This window comes from Bos indicus x Bos taurus, chromosome 2 (assembly GCF_003369695.1).
Source record: "Bos indicus x Bos taurus breed Angus x Brahman F1 hybrid chromosome 2, Bos_hybrid_MaternalHap_v2.0, whole genome shotgun sequence".
NCBI lineage: Eukaryota > Metazoa > Chordata > Mammalia > Artiodactyla > Bovidae > Bos > Bos indicus x Bos taurus.
This window is the reverse complement of record NC_040077.1, coordinates 7,207,812-7,225,069: the sequence shown is the minus strand read 5'-3', so window position 1 is coordinate 7,225,069 and position 17,258 is coordinate 7,207,812.

Sequence of the window (17,258 nt, the reverse complement as noted above, 5' to 3'; positions counted from 1 at the left end):
AGGCTTCTTTGCTAACTAAGACTTCTTGGGCTTCTGGACAGTCAACATCTGCCTGAGAATGTGCACTGGGTGTACACCCAGAAAACCGAGCGGCAGGGACAGGGGAGGCAATAAGTTGCAGCAACCGCGCTCACCAAACACCTCATCACCTGAGCTGCTCGGACCTGGGAAGGGCACAAAACGCAGGCCCAACCGAGTCTGCGCCTCTGAGGACTACCCGAGTGCCTGAACCTGAATGGCTTAGACCTGGGAGGTGCATGCAGCCCAGGGCAGGCCTCGGACGGTTCCTGGCAGAGCAAACTAGAGCCTGAGCAGTGTGGGAAGGGAGGGCACACGAGCCGTGAGCAGGGCAGGCCCAGTGTGGCTGAGACACTACAAGCACACGCCAGTGTTATTTGTTTGCAGCGTCCCTCCCTCCCCGCAGCGTGACTGAACAAGTGAGCCTAAAAAAGTGTCCACCACCGCCCCCTTGTGTCAGGGCAGAAATCAGACACTGAAGAGACCAACAAACAGAAGTTAAAACAGCAAACAGAAGTTAAAACGGAACCGCCTTGGAAGTGACAGGTGCAATAGATTAAAACCCTGTCGTTATTACCGACTACATAGGAAGGGGCCTATAGATCTTGAGATATATAAGCTGGACCAAGGAACTATCCGAAAATGAACTGACCTCACACTGCCCACAATAGCACCAGAGAAAGCCCTAGATATAATTTTATTGTTTTTACTATCATTCTTTACTTTTTAATTAAAAAAAATTTTAAGTCCTCTATTACTCCTCTAATTTTCGTTTTTATAACATACTATCACTTTGCAAAAAAAAAAAAAAAAGACCCTATTTTTTAAGGCAAACTTCATATACATATTTTTTTTATAATTTTTGTGACTTTGTTTTTTCTTCTTCTTCTCCTTCTTTTCTTTAATATTGTATTTTTGAAAATCCAACCTCTACTCTAGATTTTTAATCTTCACTTTTTGGTACTTGTCATCAATTTTGTACCTTTAAGAACCCAATCTTCAGTACCCATTGTTACTTGGGAACGAGATTACTGGCTTGATTCCTCTGCTCCCTTTGGACTCTACCTTTTCTCCTCCAGGTCGCCTCTGTCTCTTCTCTCCCCCTTCTCTACCCTACCCAACTCTGTGAATCTCTGTGTGTTCCAGACCGTGGAGAACACTTAGGGAACTGATTACTGGCTGGATCTGTCTCTCCTTTTCATTCACCCCTTTTATCCTCCTGGCCACCTCTGTCTCTTTCCTCCCTCTTCTCTTCTCTGTATAACTCCGTGAACATCTCTGAGCGGTTCAGACTGTGGAGTGCACATAAGGAAGTGATAACTGGCTAACTTCCTCTGTCCTCTTTTGATTCCACCTCATCTCATTCGAGTCACCTTTAACTCCCTCCTCCCTCTTTTCTTCTCCACGTAACTCTGTGAACCTCTCTGGGTGTCCCTCACTGTGGAGAAACTTTTCATCTTTAGCCTAGAGGTTTTATCAATGGTGCTGTATAGAAAGAGAAGTCTTGAGACTACTGTAAAAATAAGACTGAAAACCAGAAGCAGGAGGCCTAAGTCCAAATCCTGAGAACACCAGAGAACTCCTGACTCCAGGGAACATTAATCGATAGCAGCTCATCAAACGCCTCCATACCTACACTGAAACCAAGCACCACACAAGGGCCAACAAGTTCCAGAGCAAGACATACCATGCAAATTCTCCAGCAACACAGGAACACAGCTCTGAGCTTCAATATACAGGCTGCCCTAAGTTACTCCAAACCCATTGACATCTCATAACTCATTACTGGACACTTCATTGCACTCCAGAGAGAAGGAATCCAGCTGCACCCACCAGAACACCGACACAAGCTACCCTAATGAAGAAACTTTGACAAGCCCTCCGTACAACCTCACCAACAGTGAGGAAACTCCATAATAAAGAAAACTCCACAAACTGCCAGAATACAGAAAGGCCACCCCAAATTCAGCAATATAAACAAGATGAAGAGACAGAGGAATACCCAGCAGGTAAAGGAACAGGATAAATGCCCACCAAACCAAAGAGGAAGAGATAGGGAATCTACCTGAAAAAGAATTCTGAATAATGATAGTGAAAATGATCCAAAACCTTGAAATCAAAATGGAATCACAGATAAATAGCCTGGAGACAAGGATTGAGAAGATGCAAGAAAGGTTTAACAAGGGCCTAGAAGAAATAAAAAAGTCAATATATAATGAATAATGGAATAAATGAGATCAAAAACACTTTGGAGGCAACAAATAGTAGAAAAACAGAAGGAGAAGATAGGATTAGTGAAGTAGAAGATAGAATGGTAGAAATTAATGAATCAGAGGGGAAAAAAGAAAAACGAATTAAAAGAAATGAGGACAATCTCAGAGACATCCAGGACAACATTAAAGACCACAATATTCAAATGATAGGAGTCCCAGATGAAGAAGAAAAAAAGAAAGACCATGAGAAAATACTTGAGGAGATAATAGTTGAAAACTTCCCTAAAATGGGGAAGGAAATATTCAACCAAGTCCAAGAAACCCAGAGAGTCCCTAACAGGATAAACCCAAGGTGAAACACCCCAAGACACATATTCATCAAATTAACAAAGATCAAACCCAAAGAACAAATATTAAAAGCAGCAAGGGAAGAACAACAAATAACACACAAGGGGATTCCCATAAGGATAACAGCTGATCTTTCAATAGAAACTCTTCAGGCCAGGAGGGAATGGCAAGACGTACTGAAAGTGATGAAAGAAAATAACCTACAGCCTAGATTACTGTACACAGCAAGGATCTCATTCAAATATGAAGGAGAAATCAAAAGCTTCACAGACAAGCAAAAGCTGAGAGAATTCAGCACCACCAAACCAGCTCTCCAATAAATGCTAAAGGATATTCTCTAGACAGGAGACGCAAAAACAGTGTATAAACTCAAAATAAATAAAGTATATGGTAAACAATAAAGTAAAACAATAAAGTAAATGGCAACAGGATCATACTTATCAATAATTACCTTAAATGTAAATGGGTTGAATGCCCCAACCAAAAGACATAGACTGGTTGAATGGATACAAAAACAAGACCCCTACATATGTTGTCTACAAGAGACCCACCTCAAAACAGGGGACACAAACAGACTGAAAGTGAAGGGCTGGAAAAAGATATTTCATGCAAATAGAGAACAAAAGAAAGCAAGAGTAGCAATACTCATATCAGATAAAATAGACTTTAAAACAAAGGCTGTGAAAAGAGACAAAGAAGGACACTACATAATGATCAAAGGATCACTCCCAGAAGAAGAGATAACAATTATAAATATATATGCACCCAACATAGGAGCACCACATTATGTAACACAAATGCTAAAAAGTATGAGAGAGGAAATTAACAATAACACAATAATAGTAGGAGACATTACTACCCCACTCACACCTATGGATAGATCAACTAAACAGAAAATTAACAAGGAAACACAAACTTTAAATGAGAAAATAGACCAGTTAGACCCAATTGATATCAATAAGACAATTCAACCCAAAACAATGAACTTCACCTTTTTCTCAAGCGCACATGGAACCTTCTCCAGGATAGATTATATCCTGGGCCATAAATCTAGCCTTGGTAAATTCAAAAAAATTGAAATCATTCCAAGCATCTTTTCTGACCACAATGCAGTAAGATTAGATCTCAATTACAGGAGAAGAACTATTAAAAATTCCAACATATGGAGGCTGAACAACACGCTGCTGAATAACCAACAAATCACAGAAGAAATCAAAAAAGAAATCAACATATGCATAGAAATGAATGAAAATGAAAACACAACAACCCCAAACCTGTGGGATACTGTAAAAGCTGTCCTGAGGGGAAGGTTCATAGCAATACAGGCATACCTCAAGAAACAAGAAAAAAGTCAAATAAATAACCTAACTCTACACCTAAAGCAACTAGAAAAGGAAGAAATGAAGAACCCCAGGGTTAGTAGAAGGAAAAAAATCTTGAAAATTAGGGCAGAAATAAATGCAAAAGAAACAAAAGAGACCATAGCAAAAATCAACAAAGCCAAAAGCTGGTTCTTTGAAAGGATAAATAAAATTGACAAGCCATTAGCCAGACTCATCAAAAAACAAAGGGAGAAAAATCGAATCAATAAAATTAGAAATGAAAATGGAGATATCACAACAGACAACACAGAAATACAAAGGATCATAAGAGACTACTATCAGCAATGATATGGCAATAAAATGGACAACGTGGAAGAAATGGACAAATACTTAGAAAAGTACAACTTTCCAAAACTGAATCAGGAAGAAATAGAAAATCTTAACAGACCCATCACAAGCACGGAAATTGAAACTGTAATCAGAAATCTTCCAGCAAACAAAAGCCCAGGTCCAGACGGCTTCACAGCTGAATTCTACCAAAAATTTAGAGAAGAGCTAAAACCTATCCTACTCAAACTCTTCCAGAAAATTACAGAGGAGGGTAAACTTCCAAACTCATTCTATGAGGCCACGTCACCCTAATACCAAAACCTGACAAAGATGCCACACAAAAAAGAAAACTACAGACCAATATCACTGAAGAACATAGATGCAAAAATCCTTAACAAAATTCTAGCAATCAGAATCCAACAACACATTCAAAAGACCATACACTATGAGCAAGTGGGCTTTATCCCAGGAATGCAAGGATTCTTCAATATCCGAAAATCAATCAATGTAATACACCACATTAACAAATTGAAAAATAAAAGCCATATGATTATCTCAATAGATGCAAAGAAAGCCTTTGACAAAATTCAACATCCATTTATGATAAAAATTCTTCAGAAAGCAGGAATAGAAGGAACATACCTCAACATAATAAAAGCTATATACGACAAACCCACAGCAAACATTATCCTCAATGGTGGAAAATCGAAAGCATTTCCCCTAAAATCAGGAACAAGACAAGGGTGTTCACTTTCACCACTACTATTCAACATAGCTTTGGCAGTTTTGGCCACAGCAATCAGAGCAGAGAAAGAAATAAAAGGAATCCAAATTGGAAAAGAAGAAGTAAAACTCTCACTGTTTGCAGATGACATGATCCTCTACATAGAAAACCCTAAAGACTCCACCAGAAAATTACTAGAGCTAATCAATGAATATAGTAAAGTTTCAGGATATAAAATCAACACACAGAAATCCCTTGCATTCCTATACACTAATAATGAGAAAATAGAAAGAGAAATTAAAGAAACAATTCCATTCACCATTGCAATGAAAAGAATAAAATACTTAGGAATAGATCTACCTAAAGAAACTAAAGACCTATATATAGAAAGCTATAAAACACTGGTTTCACCAGAGGACACTAATAGATGGAGAAATATACCATCTTCATGGATCGGAAGAATCAATATAGTGAAAATGAGTATATTACCCAAAGCAATCTATAGATTCAATGCAATCCTTATCAAGCTACCAATGGTATTTTTCACAGAGCTAGAACAAATAATTTCACAATTTGTATAGAAATACCAAAAGCCTCGAATAGCCAAAGCAATCTTGAGAAAGAAGAATGGAACTGGAGGAATCAACCTGTCTGACTTCAGGCTCTACTACAAAGCCACAGTCATCAAGACAGTATGGTACTGGCACAAAGACAGAAATATAGATCAATGGAACAAAATAGAAAGCCCAGACATAAATCCATACACCTATGGACACCTTATCTTTGACAAAGGAAGCAAGAATATACAATGGAGAAAAGACAATCTCTTTAACAAGTGGTGCTTGGAAAACTGGTCAACCACTTGTAAAAGAATGAAACTAGAACATTTTCTAACACCATACACGAAAATAAACTCAAAATGGATTAAAGATCTAAACGTAAGACCAGAAAGTATAAAACTGCTAGAGGAGAACATAGGCAAAACAGTCTCCGACATAAATCACAGCAGGATCTTCTATGACCCACCTCCCAGAATATTAGAAATAAAAGCAAAAATAAACAAATGGGACCTAATTAAAATTAAAAGCTTCTGCACAACAAAGGAAACTATAAGCAAGGTGAAAAGACAGTCTTCAGAATGGGAGAAAATAATAGCAAATGAAGCAACTGACAAAGAACTAATCTCAAAAATATACAAGCAACTCCTGCAGCTCAATTCCAGAAAAACAAACGACCCAATCAAAAAGTGGGCCAAAGAACTAAATAGACATTTCTCCAAAGAAGACATACAGATGGCTAACAAACACATGAAAAGATGCTCAACATCACTCATTATCAGAAAAATGCAAATCAAAACCACTATGAGGTACCATTTCACGTCAGTCAGAATGGCTGCGATCCAAAAGTCTACAAGGAATAAATGCTGGAGAGGGTGTGGAGCAAAGGGAACTCTCTTACACTGTTGGTGGGAATGCAAATAAGTACAGCCACTATGGAGAACAGTGTGGAGATTCCTTAAAAAACTGGAAATAGAACTGCCATACGACCCAGCAATCCCACTGCTGGGCATACACACTGAGGAAACCAGAATTGAAAGAGACACGTGTATCCCAATGTTTATTGCAGCACTGTTTATAATAGCCAGGACATGGAAGCAACCTAGATGTCCATCAGGAGATGAATGGATAAGAAAGCAGTGGTACATATACACAATGGAGTATTACTCAGCCATTAAAAAGAATACATTTGAATCAGTTCTAATGAGGTGGATGAAACTGGAGCCTATTATACAGAGTGAAGTAAGCCAGAAAGAAAAACACCAATACAGTATACTAATGCATATATGTGGAATTTAGAAAGATGGTAACGATAACCTTGTATGCGAGACAGCAAAAGAGACACAGATGTATAGAACACTCTTTTGGACTCTGTGGGAGAGGGACTCTGTTTTATTGACTATGCCAAAGCCTTTGACTGTATGGATCACAACAAACTGTGGAAAATTCTGGAAGAGATGGAAATACCAGACCACCTGACCTGCCTCATGAGAAACCTGTACGCAGGTCAGGAAGCAACAGTTAGAACTGGACATGGAACAACAGACTGGTTCCAAATAGGAGAAGGAGTCCGTCAAGGCTGTATATTGTCACCCTGCTTATCTAACTTATATACAGAGTAGATCATGAGAAATACTGGGCTGGAAGAAGCACAAGCTGGAATCAATATTGCCAGGAGAAATATCAATAACCTCAGATATGCAGATGACACCATCCTTATGGCAGAAAGTGAAGAAGAACTAAAAAGCCTTTTGATGAAAGTGAAAGAGGAGAGTGAAAAGGTTGGCTTAAAGCTCAACATTCAGAAAACTAAGATCATGGCATCGAATCCTGTCACATCATGGCAAATAGATGGGGAAACAGTGGAGACAGCGGCTGACTTTATTTTGGAGGGCTCCAAAATCACTGCCGATGGTGATTGCAGCCATGAAATTAAAAGACACTTACTCCTTTGAAGGAAAGTTACAACCAACCTAAACAGCATATTAATAAGCAGAGACATTATTTTGTCAACTAAGGTCTGTCTAGTCAAGGCTATTGTTTTTCCAATAGTCATGTATGGATATGAGAGTTGGGCTGTGAAGAAAGCTGAGAGCTGAAGCATTGATGCTTTTGAACTGTGTTGTTGGAGAAGACTCTTGAGAGTCCCTTGGACTGCAAGGAGATCCAACCAGTCCATCCTAAAAGAGATCAGTCCTGGATGTCCATTGGAAGGACTGATATTGAAGCTGAAACTCCAATACTTTGGCCACCTGATGAGAAGAGCTGACTCATTTGAAAAGACCCTAATGCTGGGAAAGATTGAGGGCTGGAGGAGAAAGGGATGACAGAGGATGAGATGGCTGGATGGCATCACCGATGCAATGGACATGAGTTTGGGTAAACTCCAGGAGTTGATGATGGATAGGGAAACCTGGCGTGCTGTGGTTCATGGGGTTGCAAAGAGTTGGACACAACTGAGGGTCTGAAATGAACTGAACTGAACTGAATATATTTTCTTCCAATGATAGGTTTATACTCTTTGTTGAAAGAGAAAAGTTTTCATTATCTACTTCTATACTGAATTTAACTGAAATTTGGAAAGATCTCAAAGAAGTAAGACCACCAAAGCTTGCATAAATATTTAGAGGTACTGACCTATTTAAATGACAGTGGTTTTTGATAGTAGATTAATTTTTTATTTTAAAAAATCTATGGAAATGAGTGAATTGTATATAATTTTTATTTCTCAAATGAAGCTCTTTGAACATAAGAACTTCTATAACTTGTTTGAATATGATGGTTTTCCTTTGATTCAGGAAGCCCCTCATGTGGTCTTATGTTTGCATTGTCTTTAAGTTCACTAGAGAGGTCTAATTGAACCAAAGAATTTAGCAAACTTGGAGGAAACCACCAAGGTTTACATGGCTTTATTAGACATTCCTCTGAAGTTGTTTCGTTTCTAATGACCCTTTCTGTATAAGCTCACTTTCAAAAGGCTTATTTGTTTTCTTTCATCTTTCTCTGTCTTCTTAAAGGTTTTATAATTTGCTAAGATGTATACCTAGAGAATAAATTACAATCCAACACTTTAAAATGAAAGTTTTAATGCTTTAGACTTTCAATTTCCTGCAAAGATTGGAAGTAACTAGTTCCTTATACAATTAAATATCTAATTTTACTTACACAGTGTTCAGTAAATATCATCTAAATGACCTCTCAACTATCTGTGTGAATGTCAGTAACTCAATTTGGAATATTTACTAGCATTCAACAACATTTCCAGTTTTTTTTTTTTTTTTTTTCCTGGAAGTTTTCTTCTGAGGGCACATCTCAGGTCATGTTATTTTCTTTAATCCATGAAAGACTGGCATTCCAATTACTAGTGAGAACACTTAAAAGTTGTCTGATTCTTCATATTCTTTTCAGTTGACAGGGGGAAACTTGTCACTTATCTCTGCTTTATATAACAGCAGAGGCTCCATCAGTCTGATTCCAAGAGTGACCATGGTTAGCAAACCCCCTATGAATCCCCATTGACATGTAGCATAAGTATGAAACAAATTTGTTGCTTTTTGAGTTCTTTGTCTACTCTGGATTCAAGTCTTTTATTGAATATGTGATTTGCAAATATTTTCTCTCAGCCTGTGGCTTGTCTCTTTACATCCTTAACAGTATCTTTCATAGAGAAAAGTTTTTAGTTTTAAGAACTTATTTTTAAGTGCTTTTTTTTTTTTTCCATGAATAGTATTTTTGGTGTTGTATCTGAAAATTCATCACCAAATAAAAAGGTCATGCAGATTTTCTCCTACTTTTTCTTCCAGAAGTTTTATAGCATTGTATTTTACATTATGGGCTTCCCTGGTAGCTCAGTTGGTAAAGAATCTGCCTGCAGTTCAGGGGACCTGGGTTCTATCCCTGGATCAGGAAGATCCCCTGGAGAAGGAATAGGCAAACCACACCAGTGTCCTTGCCTGGAATATCCCATGGACAGAGGAGCCTAGGGGGAGGCTATGATCCATGAGGTCACAAAGAGTCGGGCATGACTGAGTGACTAAGCTCATATTTTTGCATAAAAGCATCCAATTATTTCAACACTATTTGTTGGAAAGACCATCATATCTCCACTGAAATGCCTTTGAATTTTTGTCAAAAATCAGTTAACTATCTGTATGGGTCTACTTTTGGCTTTTCTATTCTCTACCACTAGTCAATGTGTCTATTTTTTGTCAATACCAGGCTGTTTTGATTCTGGTTGCTTTATAATAAATCTGGTTTTCAGAGTATTCCAACTTTATTCTTCTATTTTAGAACTGTGTAAGCTCTTCTAATCCTTTTGCCTTTCAACATAAATTTAAGAATATTTTTTTATGCCTACAAAAAAGTTTGTGGGGATTTTGATTGGGATTATGCTTAATCTTTAGATCAGACTGGGAAGAACTGACATCTTAACTTTGTTGAATTTTCCAATTCATGGACATGGGAATATCTTTCTTTTCCATTTACTCAATATTATTGGTTTCTTTCATCAATAACCTGAAATATCCCACATGTATATTGTAGACATATAATTGCTTCATTTTTCTTTTTGGTGCTATTGTAAACACATTTTTTCTTTAATTTCAAATTCTAGTTGTTAATTGCTGGTCTATAGAAAAGCAACTGCTCCTTGCTTCTGTTGCTTTGAACCATTGAAATTTTGGGGTTATTTGTCACCAATTAATCATCATGATGAATATTAAAGTTGCACCTAAAGCATGCTAGTTCCCTAATGAAAACCTAAAATGTGTATTACTGGCCTTAGGAATCCAATAGCCGGGGCGGAGAAGAAGTACTGGAAATTGAAAAGATGGAGATTTGTGCTCCACAGCATGGTGAAACATTTGCTTAGACCTATAATAACATGAAAGGTAGATCATGTTCCCAATGCACTTGCAGCTCTAGGGGACTATATTGGAAAGCAAAATGTTGGTTGTGTGTTTTGGTTACCACTGGACGGTTTGGCAATAAATTGTAAGAAACAAATGAACTCAGAAAAGGACTAGCCAGTTTCCAAAACATAGAGAAAAGGGAATAAAATGAGTCCAGAAACTACTTTTCCTTCTCAAACTATGAAAGGTAAGGTTGAGAAATACTTTGTGAGATCAAAATCCATTAAAACCTTTCAGTTGATTAAATTACCTCTGGGCCAGTAGCAAATTAGGAGTATCAAGTTCATAAGTCTTTTTAGTTAGGAAAAAAGTTTTATTAGATTCCAAGGTCTCACAGCACTTGACACCAAAAAGAGAGAGAGAAAAAGAGCATGGAAGAGAAAACAAAATAATGTAGCATTCTGGGAACTATGTCTTAAAAAATGCCATTGGTCTGGTTACTGGCCCAAGGAGCTGACTAAAGATGATAATCTTACTGAGTTTCTAAGGAGTCTGTTCCTCTTCTAGACTTTAAATGCTCTTTGGGCAACCAACCATATATAGACAGGAAATTATTTAAGAAAACAGAAATGCATATTCCCCAGTGTCCACTTCAGATGTGGCCAAGAAATATATTGGAAAAGGAATACTCTCCCAGAGGGTGTAGCTAGTGACTTGAAAAACAGTGAACAAAGAAGTTCTTCCCAAGGAACAGAATCAGGGCATAAACAGGGAACATTCCATACCCCCAGGGAAGGGAGCCTCATAATATCTTCCTATCGGAATTTTAGAATTGCTGTGAGCCAGAGTCTGTAGAAAGTCCCTCATTCCTCCTCTTTCTGAATGGGAGTTGTTTTTTTCTATCATTGCATATTGTGTGTGTATCTGGTTAGGAAGGTGGTGCATTTTAGCTCCTTTTAGCTCACTATTCTCCAGATCAAGGGAAGCCACCTTATGACCTGATGAACATATTAATACACATTATTCAGAGATCTGGATTTTAAGCTTCATACCATGACTGGAATAGATTTTTGGATTTCCTTTTTTGAGGTGATCATGTGTAAGTTCTACAAGTGGGAAGGAGAGTGAACATAATACTTGCCAATCAAAAAAAAAAGTTAACTCTGATAAATACTACTATTATTCCCAGAGATTTCTGGTTCTTCTCTCCTTCCACAAAGATTCACTCTAAATTATGCATTGCTGTGGGACTTGTTTTGGCCAATGGAATGTAAATGAAAGTGATGTGTAATTCCTGAGAGGAAGCACTTAAGAAGTTCAATTATACACATTCTTTGATCCTACAATGACTGAAATCTTACATTCATATGACAATGCCTTGATCAAGGTAGTCTTCTGAGAAACTTCAATAAGCCTGTTTTCCATTGCCAACCTGGATAACACATGCAACATGAAAAAGAAATAGATGCTGGTCTTTTAAACCACTAAAGTGTGGTGACTTTTTGTTTTGCAACCTAAGGTAATCTATCCTGATCATTGCATCAAGTAAATTGCTTAATAACATTTGACACTTTGATGGATTAAAACTCAACAACTTTGTAGATAAGCTAAACCGTCCAGATTCTGCATGACTTTCTCAGGGGAAAAAAAAAAAAATTCATGATTTTTAGTTAAGTTTCTGTATCCCTCCAAAATGCAGTAGCCATAAGTACATAAAAAGAACAAGATGTACAGATCTGAAACAAGGCAACCTTGTGAAATTTGTTTTGTGAATCCTTCTGCTTTCCTTCTCTATGGCTATTCAGTCTCCGGAGTTCTTAGCTCCACCAATCGACTCCAACCTCTAAATATGTAATTGTACACAACTTAGAGCACAATAATGTAAAAGTGGTGCCATTTGGAGTTAGTGCAAATTATCTCTATTATTTTGTTTGGAAAGCTTGAAGAAAATGATATGGGACATGAAAAATAATGAACAGGTTTATATACATCTCCAGCAGAAGCAGTATTCAACTGTACTAGGTCCACCTTATTTTCTTACCCTCTTTTCTCCTCCTTTTTTCTTTTTTTCTATCTTTCTCCTCTCCTTTTACTATGCCCAAAAAAGATAATTTTAAAATAAAAATCAATAGCTGATTTGATATCAGGAAAATATGTGTTGATGTGTTCACCTACGGTTATTTTTCACAGAAACATACATTTTAAGACATCTCCATTTTATATAAGAATCAGAATAAATTCTATTTTAGAATTTGAAAATTGACAGAGAAGTTCTTTTGTCTGGAGTTTGGTGGTAATGGGGAACTGAAGGTACTCTAACTGGTGGAAACAAATGCAACTCAATAGGAATGTAGGATCTCAAATTTTATAAGCATGAAGTATGCTACTCATTATACGGAGCATTTTCACTAAATGTTAAAGGAAATAAATATTAGCATTTTATTCTGAAATGAAGAAAGATATTTTAAGACATGCATCCCAGTTCTCCTATTTCCCAAGATCTATTACTACCCACGAAAACATTTCTTGCAAGTTTTTTAATACCTAGATACAGTCTAAAGTTCCCCATGTCCTTTGGGAATAAGAAATTCAATGCATAATGTGCAAATTTTCAGTGACAAGAAATTAGCAGACACCTGTTTGTGAACAGTATTTTTTTCAACAACATATCAACATTAAATGGAGTACATATTGATTTCAAGAAAATAATTTTAAAAGTATGAATTTAAAGAGCCATAAAGTGTCAACTCAAAATACACAAAATAAAGTAAGACTTTTAGTGTAGAAGGCGTTTTGAGTCTCTCAGGACTTTGTTCCCAGGACCAGACTATTGACTGAGGGCTTTTTTCCATGGCTGTGATGAGACTCAGCTGGGCTGTTAACAATCCCCTCCAGGGAGCTGGCAAGTCCAGAGGAGATTGCGGCAACTGGCTCCCCTGCCCCCACCCTTACCCTGCTGCCCTCAGTGAAACTGACTGTCTGGGAAGACAAAAGTGTACAGACAGGGAATTCGACATCAAGTTTAAAGCAGTGCCAAAACCCACTTTATTTAATGTAGACAGTGGCTTTCCACCCACAGCTTCCATCTCTTTAAATGTTCCAGTCCTGTCGGCTCATGAACAATCTTTTCCTGTGGACCACTGCCAGTTTCTTGATTATTATATTTTCCTTTCTAACTTTGAATTGAATTATCTGTCACCGGTTGGAACTCTTTCTGAATTGTCCCTCAATAAAAGTGAACACATTTCTTTTAATCTTTCTTCTTGTGTATGGTAAATGTAAGAATATGAGGCTAGCTAGCAGTAAGTGAAGTTAGGGTTAGAAAACTATAAATCTATATAATTTTATTGACACTGGGAACAGATGGGTTGATGAAAGAAAAGTGATGCATATTTTATTATATATATATATATAATTTCTTTTATTGTAGACCTCAAACTCTGATACTATACTTTTTTTTCTGACTTTTTGGAAAGTTGCTTTTAATTTATTCTCATATTCACTAGTACAGCCCCAGAGAAGCTGGTTTTCTCTAATCTATTTTTTTCTTAGTATTTCTCATTATAGTTCATTGAACTTGACCAGAAGTCAGTATATGTGACTTTATACATAAAAATACAATATGGCTATGAGAATAGAATAGAATAAAAAAGTTTAACCAAACTCAATAACATCTTGACAATAAAGGACATGGAGTGGTAATGAGAGACTTCAAACACTGGATATATTATCAAATCAAGACAATACACACAAATGTTCTTGAATTCTCAACCTTTATGAAAAAGTACTATAAAACTAATTGCCAGTTCTAGTATACGTAGACCAAGTGGTTTTCTATAAAGAGAAAATTACAAAATTTTAAACTATATATCATTAGAAAAGTATTGTTTGAGGTGCATTTCTCAGGAGGGGTTAGTAAATTGTTGTTTTTGGGGGGGTATGGGTATAAAAATTGATCCATATAAAAATATATCCAACTCATTTGAAAGGTAGTCTCACTATGTCCTAGTATTTATGTGGAAAAAATTTAAAAGATTATTCTGCAATAGCAAAGGGTATGCTTTTTTTGGGATAAGCAACATTTCCCCCTCCAAAAAAGCACTCTCTGGCTGTCACAACCTAATGACACACACCATTTCTCGTTCCCTTGTAAATGCTTCCACTTCATTTGAGGACAGGTGCCATATGAGGTCAAGAGTACAGTGGTCAGAACACGTATTACACATTGGCAGTGGTAGTCATGACTTCTGGGTAAAAGAATGAAAAGTTAATATATTTCCATTCATAGTGTCAGTCTTAGGTGATGACGACCAATGGGTGGGGAGGACCTTGTATGGTTTTCTTTGTCTTGCAATGATTTTAGAATGTTTCAAAAATATGTGCACTGTTCCAAAATAAATCACTTCCTTTTAAATAAGTTAATTGGAGAACTTTACAACTTTTAGTGGTGCTATTGACTTTGATATTAAAAAAAAAAACTCAAAGGAAAAAAATACAACTTTCTATGGGTAATTGAGGCATTAAAGTGGTAGTAGTGGTAATAATAATCATAATAATGTTATATTTGGCAAACAGAAGCATCATGAAAATTCTAAACAAATTGCAAGTGCCACAGTAGCATATCTCTGTCCAGTTGGGAGGTAACAGCAAGATTTATTTTTCATTAAAAGTTAAGCCTTCTCTCCATGTTTACTAAAGCCCCTTTGCCAAAATCCACCATACTATTAAGCAAGACCGTTAAGGGTAGCACTCCTGTTAGTTAATAAATTAAAGGATTTCTGAAGTGATATTGATTACTTGCCATTTTTGTCTCTTCTTTCTCTTAGTTCATACATTTTAATTTGAGGTAACTGATTTAATCTCTACAGGTATAGAGAATATTTAGTTTATTTTGTGACTTAGAGAAAATTGTCATTCCATCCACTCATTCTTGTAACATGAAAACCCAGGATGATAATGTCCTGGTAGGCAAAGCCACAGTCTTTTATACTGATGGAAAGCTATGACAAAACTAGACCACAGATAGCAGAGACATCACATTGTCGACAAAGGTCCATATAGCCAAAACTATGGTTTTTCAGTAGTCATGTACAGATGTGAGAGTTGGACCATAGAGTAGGCTGAGCACTGAAAAACTGATGCTTTTTAATTGTAGTGCAGGAGAAGACTCTTGAGAGTCCCTTGGACAGCAAGGAGATCAAACCAGTCAGTCCTAAAGGAAATCAATCCTGATTATTCGATGGAAGGATTGATGCCAAAGCTGAAGCTCCAGTACTTTGGCCACCTGATGCCAAGAATCAGTTCATTGAAAAAGACCCTGATGCTGGGAAAGATTGATGGCAAAAAAGAGAAAGGGGCAGCAGAGCAGGAGATGGTTAGATAGCATCACCAACTCAATGGACATGAATCTGATTAAACTCTGGGAGATAGGGAAGGATAGGGAAGGCTGACAGTCCATGGGATCACAAAGAGTCAGACACAACTTGTCTACTGAACAACAACGTGGAGATTGTATTAGGTTTGTATTGCTGCTGTAACAAATGACCACAAACTTAATGACTTAAAAAAACATGCATTTATTAGGTTGCAGTTCTGGAGATTAGGAGTTGAAAATGGATCTCACAGGCTAAAATCAAGAACAGCTTGCATTCATCTCAGGAGTCTCTAGAGGAAAAATTTCCTTGCCCTTTCCAGTTTCTAGAGGTTGCCTGCATTACTTGATTTGTGGTTTCCTTTCATCTTCAAAGCCAGCAGTAGCTGGTGGAGTTTCTTCATATGGTATCACTGTGACGCTAAATCTTTCACTTCCCTTTTTTGCATTTCAGAACCCATGTGATTACCTTGGGCCCACACAGATAATCCAGGATAATCATCCTATTTTAGAGTCAACTGATTAGCAGCCTGAATTCCATCTGCATGTTTAATTCCTTTGTCATGGAAACCAACATATCAACAGGTTCTGGATACTAGTATATGACATCTCTGGTAGTCTATTTTGCTGCCTGCTACAGAGCTATTCTATACACATTTGTGAAAAAGAATATCTTAAGAAGGTGATTTTCAATGTGAAAATTGTGCTCATTAATATAGTTTCATGAACTTTCCCAGGAATAAAAACCATCTGCTTCTTTTCTGAAGGCCACATTTTCATTATATCTAACATATTCTTTCTTTGGATAAAATAGTTATTTCTAAAAAAATTTATTTTCATCAAATGAGTTACTTGTTAGAAATATATTCAAGCCTAAAATTAACTGAAAGCTATGTGGAAAACATTATGAAATTTCCATATTTTTTAAATGGCATGTATCTCAGCAATAGTTTCAATAGAGTGAGTGATTTTTTTTTTTTTTTTCCTTTTTTGGCCATACTACATTGTCAGATCTTAATTCTCCAACCAGGCCTCTTGCAATGGAAGCTGGGAATTCTAACTACTGGAGCACCAGGGAATTCCAGAGTCTTTAATAATGACTGATTCATAAGGAACCCTCAAATCTACAGTACTCTCCTTGAAAAATTTGCCTAATGTACTAAAATACATTTTCACAGACAGCTTTCCAGCCCAGGGATTCTGACAACTTATGGTGAACGGTGCTTCAAACCGTGGCTTTTGTTAACCTGGTAAAATCTGATAGGAAAAATTCTTTTCAAAATACAAACAAGATTAGATTACATAATCATAAGGCTGAATTTCTGAATGTTCAGTAAAAATGAATTTATATAGGTGTGTTTCAGCTTTCTAACATAATAAGCTCAGTCACTTGGCATTATTTCTATAATTTTGCTTATTATTATTGTGTGACTTAAATCTGTTGTGAACCACTGTATTTAAATATATATGTATCTTATCTCCTTATATTCATAATTGGTATGAGTTGCAGTACAAACACAGTAAA